Below are 13,595 nucleotides of genomic sequence, written 5' to 3'. Positions count from 1 at the left end.
GAGACAGGATTTTTAAGCTGCAGGGAGAAGCAGTATGTTTTGTTTTGTAATGATGCAGGGGAAAGCGGAGAGCCACGTGTTTGTAGCTCACTTTTCTTTTTAAACATGCTGGCTTGGATTTTTATGGTGCAGGGGGCCTTAACGACAGGTCTGAGCACACGTAAAATTTCTGACGGTAAATGATTTGTTGCAATCATTGGTATGGTTAGTGCATTCCGAATTGTCCACATTTCAATGGTAGTTTCTCCTTTGCATTCCGTTTTCGTTAGCTGCTTGCTTCGTAGGAAAAAGGCCTTTAATGCATGCAACTGTTAGGAATTTCCTTCCTTAAAGGGTTGTTAGAGGGTCGTTAAGGTTTAGTGCATCTAGCCCTAAGTGCTGGAAAACCCATACTGACCAAAATTGTGCCTATAAAACATCAAAAACTGTGTTACTGCCAAAAACTCAATCAATATACAAACAGTCAAACTCACATTTTCAGTTGCAATGCCAGACTTCTAACGTGGCACCCTGTGCATTCACAACACCAACATTTCTCTCTAAACTGGAAGTAGAGCTCCGCTCTTTAAATAACTTGTCCCACTGCCTCAATTCAGGGAACCAAATAAGAAGCTCTGTCATTCAAAAGCCTTTTCAAAACAATTTGATTAAAAAAAATGATGTCCACTTTAGATGAGGATTTGTCGGTCTGCATTTTTTTTTTGATCAAATTGTTTTGAAAAGGTTTTTTTTTTTTGACAGATTTTTGAATATGTGACCCTAGACTTAGTAAATGAATAACCAAGCAGGAAAGAAAAGAGACAAGGATCTGTGGCACCAGGAATCTGAGCAGCCATGCAAACACGGAGAATGCGCAATTCCAGTGTCTCAAGCTGGCAAACACAACCCTCGCTAGGGAAGATGTTTGAAAACCAGCAAATCATGACACTCAACCCAGTGCTTTTTTTTTTTAATCAAATATATAAAGAGAACACACAGAGCAGCTCTGACCGTAGTAATACTCCAGAACGATACCAAACCCACTTATAAACATCCTACTGGAACCACCAAAACTAAACAAAACAAAAAAAATTAACATACTGAATAGCCTGGGAGGGGACTGGGCCGGTCCGGAGGGACTAAAGGAAAGCAAATTAGCAGGTAAGACCTAATTTCTTCTTCCTTAGCATCCCTCCGGACCGGCCCAGGATTGGACTGATGGGATGTAACAAAGCAGTACCCTTAAGGGAGGTACCCCTGCAAACCCGCCGTAAGGACCCAAGCCCCAAAGACTGCTTCCTGATGACACTGAACATCTAGCCTGTAATGCTTAGAAAAAGAATGCAAAGAAGACCAAGTTGCAGCTTTACAAATGTCCAGAGGAAGTACTAGGAATCTTTCTGCCCAGGAAGCCACCTGCCCCCTCGTAGAATGGGCCTTAAGTCTCTCCAGAACCTGTTTTCCCGCCAAGAGGTAAGCGGATGCAATCAACTCTTTTAGCCATCTGGAGATAGTGGGTTTGGAAGCCGCCAACCCCTTGCGAGAACCCTCCAAAAAGTAGAAACAGATGGTCTGACCTCCTTAATTCTTCTGTGACCTTCAGATAATGCTTCATAATTCTACGAGTATCTAGGTTTTGCAACTTTCTTTGATCATCCAACCCAGCAGAGGAACCCAACACCGGCAAAACCACCGATTGGGAAAGATGAAAACACAAGACCACCTTAGGAAGAAAAGGCACCGGATGCAACACTACTCGCTCTCTGAAAACTCAAGAAAAGGAGACCTACAGGAAAGAGCCTACAATTCTGACACTCGCCTAGCTGACGCAATGGCCACCAGAAACACTGCCTTGAGAGTCAAATCCTTTAGGGAATAAGACGACACAGGCTTGAACGGAGGACCAGTAAGCACAGAAAGTACTAAATTGAGATCCCAGTCTGGAAAGATTTACCTGGCTGGAGGACGAAGGAGACCAACTCCCTTCAAGAAACGAGAGACATCCGGATGACTAGCTAGAGTCTTACCCAGCAGCTTACCTCGAAAGCAGGATAATGCCGCCACCTGCACCTTCAGAGAAGCTAAGGTCAGACCTTTTTCAAAACCCTGCTGCAAAAAATCCAACATCTCCGACACAGAAGCCCTAAGAGGCGCTAAGCCCTGTTCTGCACACCAGCCTTCAAAAATGTGCCAAATTCTGATATAACTCAAGGACGTTGACCAATGGCGCAAGCGGAGCATGGTGGAGATAACACGAGAAGAGTAAAAAACAAAAATCTAAACGCATGAAAAGAATTACATAGAAAATATGAAATCAAAAAAATCCAAACAGAACTACTATAATGAACAACTAGGTTCTGACTACAAAGACATGAAAAAGTTATACAAGCTACTGGATACATTACTAGACACAAAACCAGTGTCCTCAACAAAATCAGGAATCCCAACAGCAGACGATCTTGCTAACTACTTCAAAGGCAAAATTGTCAATCTACGCAAAAATAAGTCACAGGACTACACCAATCTTGATAACTTCCTTAATGAGCTAGACCCACGCTCAGAAGCATTCCCAGCCGACCGAACTTGGACAAATTTCGCCCAGATCGCACAAGAAAACATTAGCACTGGCAACCAATAAGATCTCTACAGCCTACTGTCAATTGGACGCCTGCCCCAATTATCTAATGAACCCCCCCCCCCCCCGCTCGATTCATCACTGAACTTACCTCTCACCTCAACTTCTTGTTCCAGCATGGCATATTCCCCAAAGACAAAGGTAATATACTACTCACACCATTACCAAAAGACACCAAAAAGAAAACTAACGATATCGCCAACTACCAACCTGTGACATCCATCCCACTTACAACCAAACTGATGGAAAGCATTGTAGCTAAACATCTTATTAAATACATCGACAATTTCTCAATCGTTCATGAATCACAGTCGGGCTTCAGATCTCTCCACAGTACGGAAACTGTCCTGGTAACTCTCCTAGCCAAGTTCAAAAAGGAAATCGCATTAGGTAAAACATACTCCTCTTGCAATTCGACTTGTCAAGCGCATTCGATATGGTTGACTATATACTATTAAGAATACTCAACAAGATAGGCATAGGAGGAAATATACTCAAATGGATCAAGGGTTTCCTAACCACGAGATCTTATCAAGTAAAAGCAAACTCAAACATATATCACCATCATGGAGTACCGATTGTGGAGTACCTCAGGGTTCACCTCGCTCACCCATATTATTTAATCTGATGATGATCCTCCTTGCTCATGCCCTATACAAGCATAATCTTAATCCATTTCTGTATGCGGATGATGTCACCAATTACATACCGTTCAACTCTAATCCAACAGAAATCACTGTTGCAATAAAGACTAGTTTAAGCTTAATGGATGCCTGGGCATCGGCATTCAAACTCAACAAGGAAAAACCCCGGAACACACACTCCCAATATCGGACAAACTGAAGATCCTTGGAATTACTATTGACACCAACCTAACCCTGGAGAGCCAAGCCTCTGCCACCATGAAGAAAATGTTCCATGCAATGTGGAAACTCAAACGGATCAAACAATTCTTCTCAAGGGAAACTTTCCGTGACATAATTCAAACAATGGTACTATCACATGTTGACTACTGTAATGCCATATATGCAGGATGCAAAGAACAGATCTTAAACTCCAGACCACGCAGAACATGGCAGCTAGACTCATTTTCGGAAAGACAAGATTCGAAAGTGCTAAACCCCTACGCGAAATACTGCACTGGCTACCAATCAAGGAACGAATAGCCTTCAAAATTTGCACTCTGGTCCACAAAATAATCCAAGGTCTGACCCCAACCTACATGACCGAACTTATCGACTTACCAACTAGAAACATCATCGAATCGTCAAGAACGTTTCTAAACCTACATTACCCAAACTGTAAAGGACTAAAATACAAATCAACATATGCTTCCAGCTTTTCCTACATTTGCACCCAGCTCTAGAACGCATTACCTAGAAACATTAGAACTGTGAACACCCATCTAAAATTCCGAAAAGACCTCAAGACTCACCTCTTCCGGAAAGCCTACCCAGCAGACCCGAACTAATTCATGAACAATGCATCACATCTATCGAACTATGAAATGAACAATACCCCTTCCACATAATCCTATTACTTCAGACTGTACGAATTTTACCACTCCAGTTATATTTAAGTGTACTTCTACCCTTATCCTACTCTGTATTGCTCACTAGAAGCTGTAGTCCCATCCCCGGAGACTTAGTCTCATTGGGAGTACTGCTACTATATATTCATCCCAGAGTTGTATTCTGTTTTCCGGAACCTTATCAGCTTCCTTGCACCTACTGTTACTCTTTTTTCCACTCTGTATATATTCCCGTAGTTGGTACTCTCCTCTCTGGAACCTGTAAGCCACATTGAGCCTACTGCTACCGTGTTTCCCCGAAAATAAGACATCCCCTGAAAATAAGACCTAGTAGAGGTTTTGCTGAATTGCTAAATATAAGGCCTCCCCCGAAAGTAAGACCTAGCAAAGTTTTTGTTTGGAAGCATGCCCACTGAACAGAACACCAGAGCATGCAGCTGTGATTCTTTTTAGCCCGCCGCCGTTGTCCCCTACCTTCACCATCCGTTACAGAGCAGCTGCATGCAGGACATGAAGACCGTCACCTGCCGCCAACCCCGATGTTCCCTTCCCTGCCGTCACTTGTAAATGTGCAGGCAAGGCATCAAGAGGCCCATCGCCTGCTGCCATCCCCTTCGCCCCTACCGCCACATGTAGAACTGCACACAGTCTGCCGTTATCCCGTCGCCTGCCGCCATACCATACGCTGTCCCTGCTGTGCGAGTCTGCTGTGATGAGCTCCCCCTGGTGGCCGGAAGCTGCAATACTGTCCTTGCTGTACAAGTGATCCAGGAACTGCTGTGGGAGATCGTTACAGTCTCCAGTGTGTGGGAGCCAGGTACTTTACAGCCCTTGTTTTTTGTGGCCCTGTGTGTGAGTCAGGCAACCAGTGTGTCACTTTTTGATTCTTTAGGGGGTGTCTGCTTTTCTGCTGAAGGGTCTAAAGTACAAGAAATATACAGTGCTGGTCTATTTTTACCCCTACCTAGACATGAGCGCAAAAAGAAAGAGCTATTCCGTCGAGTACAAGAAAGGAATTGTGGAAGACTCTCAGGGTAAAAATCTTATTGCTTTCTGCAAAGAGAAGATGTTGAGTATCCGATTGGTCTGAAAATAGCGAGCAGATTACGGTAACCTCAGTCAACAAGTGGACAACGGAAATGCTAAAAAGCGTAAGTGTGGATCAGGTCGGCAACCATTATTTTCCGAGCTGGAAGACCTGATCTGTGAATGGGTTGTTGAAAGGAGAGCAAAGGCTTTGGTTGTGAATAAGGCTCAGATTCAAGAATTTGCCCTTGCAATGGCACCACAGTTCGAAATAGCCCCCGAAGAATTCAAAGCATCACAACACTGGCTGGATAGTTTCCTTCAGCGAAGTAACATAGTAGATGACGGCAGAAAAAGACCTGCACGGTCCATCCAGTCTGCCCAACAAGACAAACATATGTGTAAACCTTACCTTGATTTGTACCTGCCTTATTCAGGGCACAGACCGTACAAGTCTGCGCAGCAGTACTTCCCGCCTCCCAACCACCAGTCCCACCTCCCATCACCGTCTTTGACACAGACCGTATAAGTCTGCCCTCCACTATCCTCGCCTCCCAACCACCAACCCCTCTTCCCCCCACCTGCTCCGCCACCCAATTTCGGCTAAGCTTCTGAGGATCCATTCCTTCTGCACAGGATTCCTTTATGCATATCCCACGCATGTTTGAATTCCGTTACCGTTTTCATCTCCACCACCTCCCGCGGGAGGGCATTCCAAGCATCCACCACCCTCTCCGTGAAAAAATACTTCCTGACATCTTTCCTGAGGCTGCCCCCCTTCAACCTCATTTCATGTCCTCTCGTTCTACCGCCTTCCCATCTCCGGAAAAGATTTGTTTGCGGATTAATACCTTTCCTGTGAACTGTCTTTAAGAAGATCCACAACACTGTTTAGGCTGGAAGATGCTGAAATTGTTAAACGTGCATTTGCATTCAAGTCCTTTATTGATGACGCTGACTTCTCTAAATACAATCTTTCCAACATGATTGCTATGGATAAAACTGCAGTGTTTATGGGCCAAGCATCTCAAACAACTCAAACAACAATTGAACAGCGGGGTGCCTCCTCAGTGTACATTCCCTCCACTGCTTACGAAAGTGCACGTGTTACCTGTATTTTGGCAATTCGTCTGGATGGCACTAAAGTCCCGCCTTTAATAATTTCTAAGGGCAAGAAGGATAAGATTGAACGTGTTTCAGGCATTTTTATTCTTGAATCTGAAAAAGCCTGAGCCACACAAGCAGTTATAAGGAAGTGGGTCGATGTAATGCTGCCGCTTGTTATGCGAGGGAGCCAAAGAGGTCTGCTAGTCTGGGATTCAGCCAGCACACACCGCGCTAAAGACATGAAGAAATTTCTTCACGAAAGAAAAATAGATCAAATAATGATTCCCGCAGGAATGACGGCCTGTCTCCAGATTCTTGATATTGCAATAAACAAGCCATTGAAGGACAATTTGCGCTTGGAAATTAATGACTACACTGAAAATAGAATGGAGAGAAATCAGCGTGGGAACTTTGTGAAGCCTAAACTGCAAGAGGTTGTGGCTTGGGTGAAGAATTCATGGGAGAAAATCACTGACAGTTGCATTGCAAATGCACTACGAGCAGGCTACCTTGACAAGAAGTACTCATTTAAGGACAGTGCTATTGCTAGACATGAGAGATTTGGGCCAATGATTCTGAAAGAAATGGAGTCACAAGAAATTCAGGGTTTCGATTGTTATGATGATGTTCCAGAAGATGATGACATGACTGTCATTGAATAAATCTTGCTTTGTGTTCATAAATATCGGGATCGGTAAATGTACCATAGATTGTTGTACTTGGAAATAATGGTAGTAACAAGAAATTCTTGATAGGATTCACAGTTTGTCTGGTTATGCTGGTTTGTGATGACAACTACTGTACAGTATATAATAAATGTTCATTTTTTTTTGTTCAACAGTAAATGTGAATTCTTCGTGGAAAAATAAGACATCCCCTGAAAATATGACCTAGCGCATCTTTGGGAGCAAAAATTAATATAAGACACTGTCTTATTTTCGGGGAAACAGGGTATGTGGGAAAATGTGGGATACAAATGTAATAAATAAAAATAAAATAAATTTAAAGAGCGGAGTTCCGCTTCCGGTTTAGGAGAATGTTGGCATCGTGAAGGCACAGGGTACCATGTTAGAGGTATGGCATTGCAATTGAAAATGTGAGTGTGTTTGATTTTTTTTGTATATTGATTTGAATTTTTGGCACTAATGCAGTTTTTGATGTTTTATAGGCACAATTTTGGTCAGTATGGGATTTCTAGCACAGTCCCCCGATGAAGCTTGTAAGAAAGTGAAATGGAGAGCCCCATTGGGAGCAATATTTAAAGCTAAGTGCCTATCGCATTCTCTACAATTTATGGAGTGGGGTCTGACTCAAAAAGAGACTAACATTGATAGTGTCAAGTATTAACATCAAGAGTGGAATATAATATCGAGTGTGAAATAGAGTGCCCAATATTAAATTATATATAAAAGGAGTTTCTTTGAGACTGATGAGAAAAATGGAGTCCAACAAACGTAGGCACAAATATATATTTACTTGCTGCCACAGTCTGGACATTTAAGGTCTTTTTCCTCATTATTAATTTTATTAAAATAATGTTGTGATCTCCTCTTTATGGGAGTTAGTAGAACTTATAATTCTTCAACTTTGAGTGAAATTTTGCTGAAGTTTATCCTGTGCAGATGTTGAGTGAACATTAGTATGTGACCATTCATTTTCTAAAAATGGGAAATTGGCCTTTTTACTGATGTGGTAGAAAATGACCTTGGTGTGTGGGACAAGGGAGTGCTAAGACCGCTTTTTCCTGCACCTTGGTTAAAGGACCCCTAAGTTAATACAAAGAACCTGTAAAATTGACTGCACAGTTCTGAAATAGCAGAGTCTAAGGCATTGGTTTTCTGTAAATTAAGAATGGATAAAATAAATACAATTGTGCCGGCAGAAATGCCCCCCATACTTAAATATGGCCTTTAAGGGCTGAGGAAGATAAAATCACATTATATCCCAAAAACATTTATGTGAAGGAATGAATGTATGCCAACGATCAACTTCATTTTTATAGCTTAATATTTTGTCCACTGTAAATTTAGCTCATGCCTTTTCTTTGATAGCTGAAAGTGAGTAGCATTCAGGTAACATTCAGGTTCCTAGTCCTCGGCGAGCTTACCGTTTTAAATCTGTACCTGAGGCAATGGAAAGTGAAGCAAACCTGCCGAAGGTCACAAGGTGTGTAGTGGCTTCTCCATGTCAGCCTTCTACTAACATCACTATGTGGCTTCACCTCACTTGAGGATCTTGCCTAAGGAGTTCCCTGAAACTCAGAGCTGACTGCACTCAGCACGCACTTCAAGGAGCCATGCATACCCACAACATGAGTTGTTTTTCCAGGGAAATTGTGCTGTTAAAATTTACAGCAAACATGTTCCATCGAGCAGAAGCTAACTTGTCTGGTTTGTTTCTAATTGCTTAAACAGCAAATCCATTATCTAGTGATTTATCAAGGGCGCAACCTGAGATTCCTTCAGTCTGTCTCTCCCCCAGGTTGCCTGTTATGCTGCTACGAAACTGGTGCTGGGCAGACTTCTATGGTCTAGGCCCTGATCATGACTGAATAGATATGGATGGGCTGGAATGTAAATTTTAAGGGGTTTCGACATTAGCTTCAGAACTTAGTACAAGAACAGTGCTGGGTAGACTTCTATGGTCTGTGCCCTGAGAATGATATTTGTCCTTGAGGACAAATCAAACTCTGGTATAGAAGTTTCACATACCATGTAAAATGAGTTTATCTTGTTGGGCAGACTGGATGGACCGTACAGGTCTTTATCTGCCGTCATTTACTATGTTACTGCCACCTTGAATTTCTGCACAACTCAGGACCCTCTGTAACATTTTAAAGGAGAACTATGGTGGTATTTCCATATATTGAAGTTAAATTTGTCTGTTTATGATACTAATTTTACAGATAATTGGTTCAGGGTTTGTTCTCAGAAGGGGTGCCACAGTTTGGGAGAGTAGAAGAGGTTGTTGGTAATTTTTTAAGTTTAGGTCTGGAAAGGACTGTTACGAATTGTTCATCGGTAACTTTAAGGTATTGCTGTTTCTTGGTGACTGTGGTGTCCCTTGCTCCTCCCAGGTGTCAGCCATCAGTTAGGAGGTGAAATGTCGCATGATTCTGCTATTTCTTAATTTCCATTTAGTTAAACTGTACAGAAACTTCTGGGAGTTGGAGTGAATGAATGACTTACTGAGCTTAAAGCGAGGCAGAAGATTCCAGCCAGATCAAAAGCGAGAAACATTTTGGCAGAGATATAAAGAACTTGGGCTATTATTGAACAGGGGATGGGGCAATAGGGTCTGTCTGTAATATGTTGAAATGTTCCTATCAGGATTTCACATTCAGCATTGAAGGGCATGGCCAAACCTTTTCTTAAACACTGGGCACCGTTTTCTCACTATTGCACTTGTTTCCTTACTGTTTGCTTTCAGAGGTTGCTGGGTTCTGGCTATTTATTTAAACTTTCCTTTATCCTGCTGGGAAGGTAATGCCATGATATCACTAACAATTGCCTTTTCTATTCCTGGAACAAGGTCAGGATGAGGTAAGCGAACTAGCAGTTGGTGAAGGTTATATATAATTATAAACTGTTTGCAGTATTTGTATATTCAGATCTACACATTTTCTGGACTTTACATATGTGAACAGTAAAAGTCTTTTTCTAGTAGTTTTCAATAGTACCGAGTTTATCACCTGATTCCTTTTGTGTATTAGTAACTTACTTTTAGAAGTTACAGACGAACGGCATATGTAGAGTCCAAGTCTGTTCCCTGAAGACAAGCAGGATGAATCGGCCGCATAAGTGGGTGATGTCATCCAGCGTTGATGCAAAGCATTTTGTGTAAACATCTGAAAAACCTAGAAGGCTTTTCCAGGCATGAACAAGACTTCCCATGCAGCCAGTGCTGCATGGGGTTCCCTCAATATATTTTTGTACTGTTCCTGGTATGATTTTTTTTTTCACTTTCCACATTTTAAAACTGTTTTCTTCTTTAGATTTTTGGGTCTCCTCAGCCTTTCCAAATACTTAGGGCCAATATTCAAAGGATTTATGCTTCTAATTTCAAAGCTTTGCTCCTAAAGGTGGTTTCTTTGAAAAGTATTAGTGCTGAGAACCTAAATGTTGCTCAAACTCTCTTAAATTTAGGAGCATAAAAAGTGGGTAGCAATGGGCATATTGAGGGTAGAGAGAAATGGATTCTTTGCAGTGATTTTTAGTACTAGGCTTATTTAAATTAGGCTCATAAATCTAGACAATGAATGACTATCCTAAATTTGTAAACATAACTTTTAAGCTCTTAAATTAAGATGGGCTTGAAAGTTTGATTGAAAAAAAAGGGCTTAAATTTAGGAGCCTAAATTAGGAGCACAGCTTTTTTTGAATATCCGGGCCCTTAGTATTTTAGGTTTTTGGCACTTAGTAACCCCCCTGTTTAATAATCCGTGTTCTAATGCCGACACAGACTCTCTGTAATTTCTTACAGTACATTTCTGGCAAACCCACATATAAAATATTATAGTAATCTAAAAAAACATTTAAAAAAAGCATAAACTACTGTCAAAACATTGATATAAAGAAATAACTTCAGTTGTCTAATTAATCTTAATTTATTTTTGTTTAGATTTTGCTCAGTTTTTCCTATAGTAGCTCAAGGTGAGTTATATTTAGATACATTAGGCCTTCAAAACAACAGCTGTCTGATCCTTTCCAACACCATCTCCACCCAACATAATTCCTAATATCTTAACAGACTGTTTCCGAGGTATTACTTAACCCAATGTAGGTAAAACACCCAAATCAGTTTGCAAGATATGGCCAATACCTAGGCATGTGGTTTTACTAACATTAACCACCAAACTACTTGTTTTCAACTACCCTTCCAATTCAACCAGACAATCATTTAGTTTACCTACAGCTAAATCCTTACACAGTTGTTGCTTCTCTTAGAAGGAAATATCGTCCTCTTCCTTGTCATCAAGCAGATGAAGCCATTACGTATGGGTTGTGTCCATCAACCAGCAGGGGGAGATAGAGAGCACTCAACTTTTCTCAGTGCCTCATGGTCAGCTAGCTTCACTGCCTCTTCAGTATTCTCTATCTCCCCAAGCAGGGTGGCTGCAGCTTCTTCGAGTGACATCAAAAATCTGCCTGGGGGTGGCTCCTGGCTTGCCAGTTGTTAGCCGGGGTGTTAGAGGCTATCGCAGCTTCACTTTGAAGGCACATAGGTCAGCCCTTTCCCTGCCTTACCCATGCCCCCGTGGATGTGGACATATTAGCTTGCTTTTCCCTGTCCTTTCCCACTCAGTGGACGCAGGCACATTGGTTCGCCTTTCCCTGCCTTTCCCACTTATCTGAGCCTCCGAAGTGTTTTTATTTACCTCTTTTGCCTCTGCTTTCCTCACAGCGTTGAACAAACAAAATAAATAATTAAAGTCGCGTTGCGCTTTAGCGCAGCGATCTTGGAAAAGAGGTTTTTTTTTTTCTTGATATTCTTCTGCAGGACCGGAGCTGTGATACTCGGTCTAGTGAGGTAAGAGTGTTTTCTGACTCCTCCGGGGTGGGCCCGTGATCGGGACGTTTTTGGCGTGAACCGCTATTTTTGAATTTTACCGCCGTTTTCAGCGATGGCTGCAGAGACTGTAAAGCGCTGTTCTAAATGTGGCAAGCGCAAATCAGCAGCGGGGCTCTGTAATTTGTGCTGTACAGACGGTAGAGCCGGCCCGAGCATGGCTAGCGGCAATCTTTCGCGCTCTGAGCTGGCAGCGGACGCCATTTTGGATTTTCCACATGGCGCAGCCTCCGTTGCGATGGAGAGCCCTGAATCCGGGGGGGGGGGGAGGCCCTCTGAGTAAGGCTAATAATAGAGCTGATAGCCCTGGGCAGGATCCGGGCGGTCAGGGAGCGGATGTCTCCCCTGATTTTGTTTTAATGCTGCATAGGGCATACATGCTTAAAAGAGCTCTTCCACAGGGATCTTCGGACCCCCCCCCCCCCCCCCAGTGGATCCTGGCCTTTTGGAGTTGGCTTTGCCTGTTTCTTATCCTCCTGATAAACGCAGAAGGGCTAATTCCCCTTCTGAGTGTGGCGCACCCCCCTTCCCCCCCCTCCCCGTGGTCGGGCTATGCGGATTCTGAGGGGTCTGGCAGAACTTCTTGGGCTGAGGAGCCAGAGTCGGGTGCAGAATTGCCACAGGAGCTTGATGATCCGTCTGCGGTGAGGATTTTCCACCGCGAGGAGCTGCCAGCGCTTATTTCAGATGCCTTACAAGCCCTCTCGATTGAAGATCCTGGGAGTGGCACAGCCTCCTCGGTTAATCCAAGGATGGCTAGTACCAGAAAGCCTGCTTGAGCCTTTCCTTTGCATGACTCCATCCAAGAGCTTATTTCGGCTCAATGGGCTGACCCCGAGGGACCTTTGAAGGTTGCCAGGGCTATGGGGCAATTATACCCTCTGAGTGAGGAACATTTGGCTCGCTTTGTAGTGCCTAAAGTGGATGCCCTGGTCACGGCTGTGACAAAGAGAACTACCCTCCCTGTTGAAGGAGGTGTTGCCCTGAAGGATATTCAAGACCGCAGGCTTGATTCAGCTCTGAAGCGGTCCTTTGATTTGGCAGGTCTCACTGTTCGGGTGTCTGCATGCAGTTGTTATGCTGCTAGAGCCTGCCTGGCTTGGTTACAGCTGACGCCCTTTATGATATGGTCAGAGCTTCGGCTAAGCAAATGGCTGTAGCAGTGGCGGCTCGCCGCACTCTTTGGCTATGACATTGGGCAGTGGACATGGCCTCTAAGCAAGGTTGGTGAAGTTGCCCTTTCAAGGCCTTCTCCTGTTTGGTGAGGAGCTGGAAAACATTGTTAAAGGCCTGGGGGATTCCAAACCTCAGCGCTTGCCTGAAGATAGGCCGAAGCCTTCCTCTAAGGGTAAGGCGGTCCGCTCCTCTTACAGACCTCGCTTCCGTGAAGCTAGAAGGTACCGCCCGGGGCGTGCTGCTGGGTTCACTTCACGTGCCCGCTTTCAGCAGAGAAACTCCTTTCACTCGGACAAACGTTCCACAGCTGCCGGTTCAAGGCCTGGAGTTCAGGGGCGACCCTCTCAATGATGGTGCGCCGGCCCCCTCCTCGTTTCCTGTCATCGGAGGAAGACTTTCCCTCTTTTTCGAGGAGTGGGCCAAAATCTCCGCAGATCAGTGGGTCTTGGACCTGATCAGAGACGGATACCGAATAGAATTCGATGCCCCGGTGAGAGACGTGTTTGTGGAGTCCCGATGTGGTTCTGCCGCTAAACGGGCGGCGGTAGAGGAGGCTTTGCACAGTCTGTCCCA

General features: G+C 43.7%; 1 protein-coding gene across 1 annotated transcript in view; it reads left to right on the top strand.

Annotated features, from left to right (window-relative positions):
* The first annotated feature begins 9,761 nt into the window (after positions 1-9,761).
* The window catches only part of LOC115475067 (3-methyl-2-oxobutanoate dehydrogenase [lipoamide] kinase, mitochondrial-like), a 150,315-nt gene continuing 146,481 nt past the window's right edge, over positions 9,762-13,595 (top strand). The window contains exon 1 of the mRNA XM_030210807.1: positions 9,762-9,820. The gene's annotated coding sequence lies outside the window, so the exon portion shown is untranslated. The remainder of the gene's footprint in view (positions 9,821-13,595) is intronic.

Source organism: Microcaecilia unicolor, chromosome 7 (assembly GCF_901765095.1).
Source record: "Microcaecilia unicolor chromosome 7, aMicUni1.1, whole genome shotgun sequence".
Classification (NCBI taxonomy): Eukaryota; Metazoa; Chordata; class Amphibia; order Gymnophiona; family Siphonopidae; genus Microcaecilia; species Microcaecilia unicolor.
The sequence above is the reverse complement of the archived record's forward strand: the minus strand, read 5'-3'. Positions and strand labels throughout refer to the sequence as shown.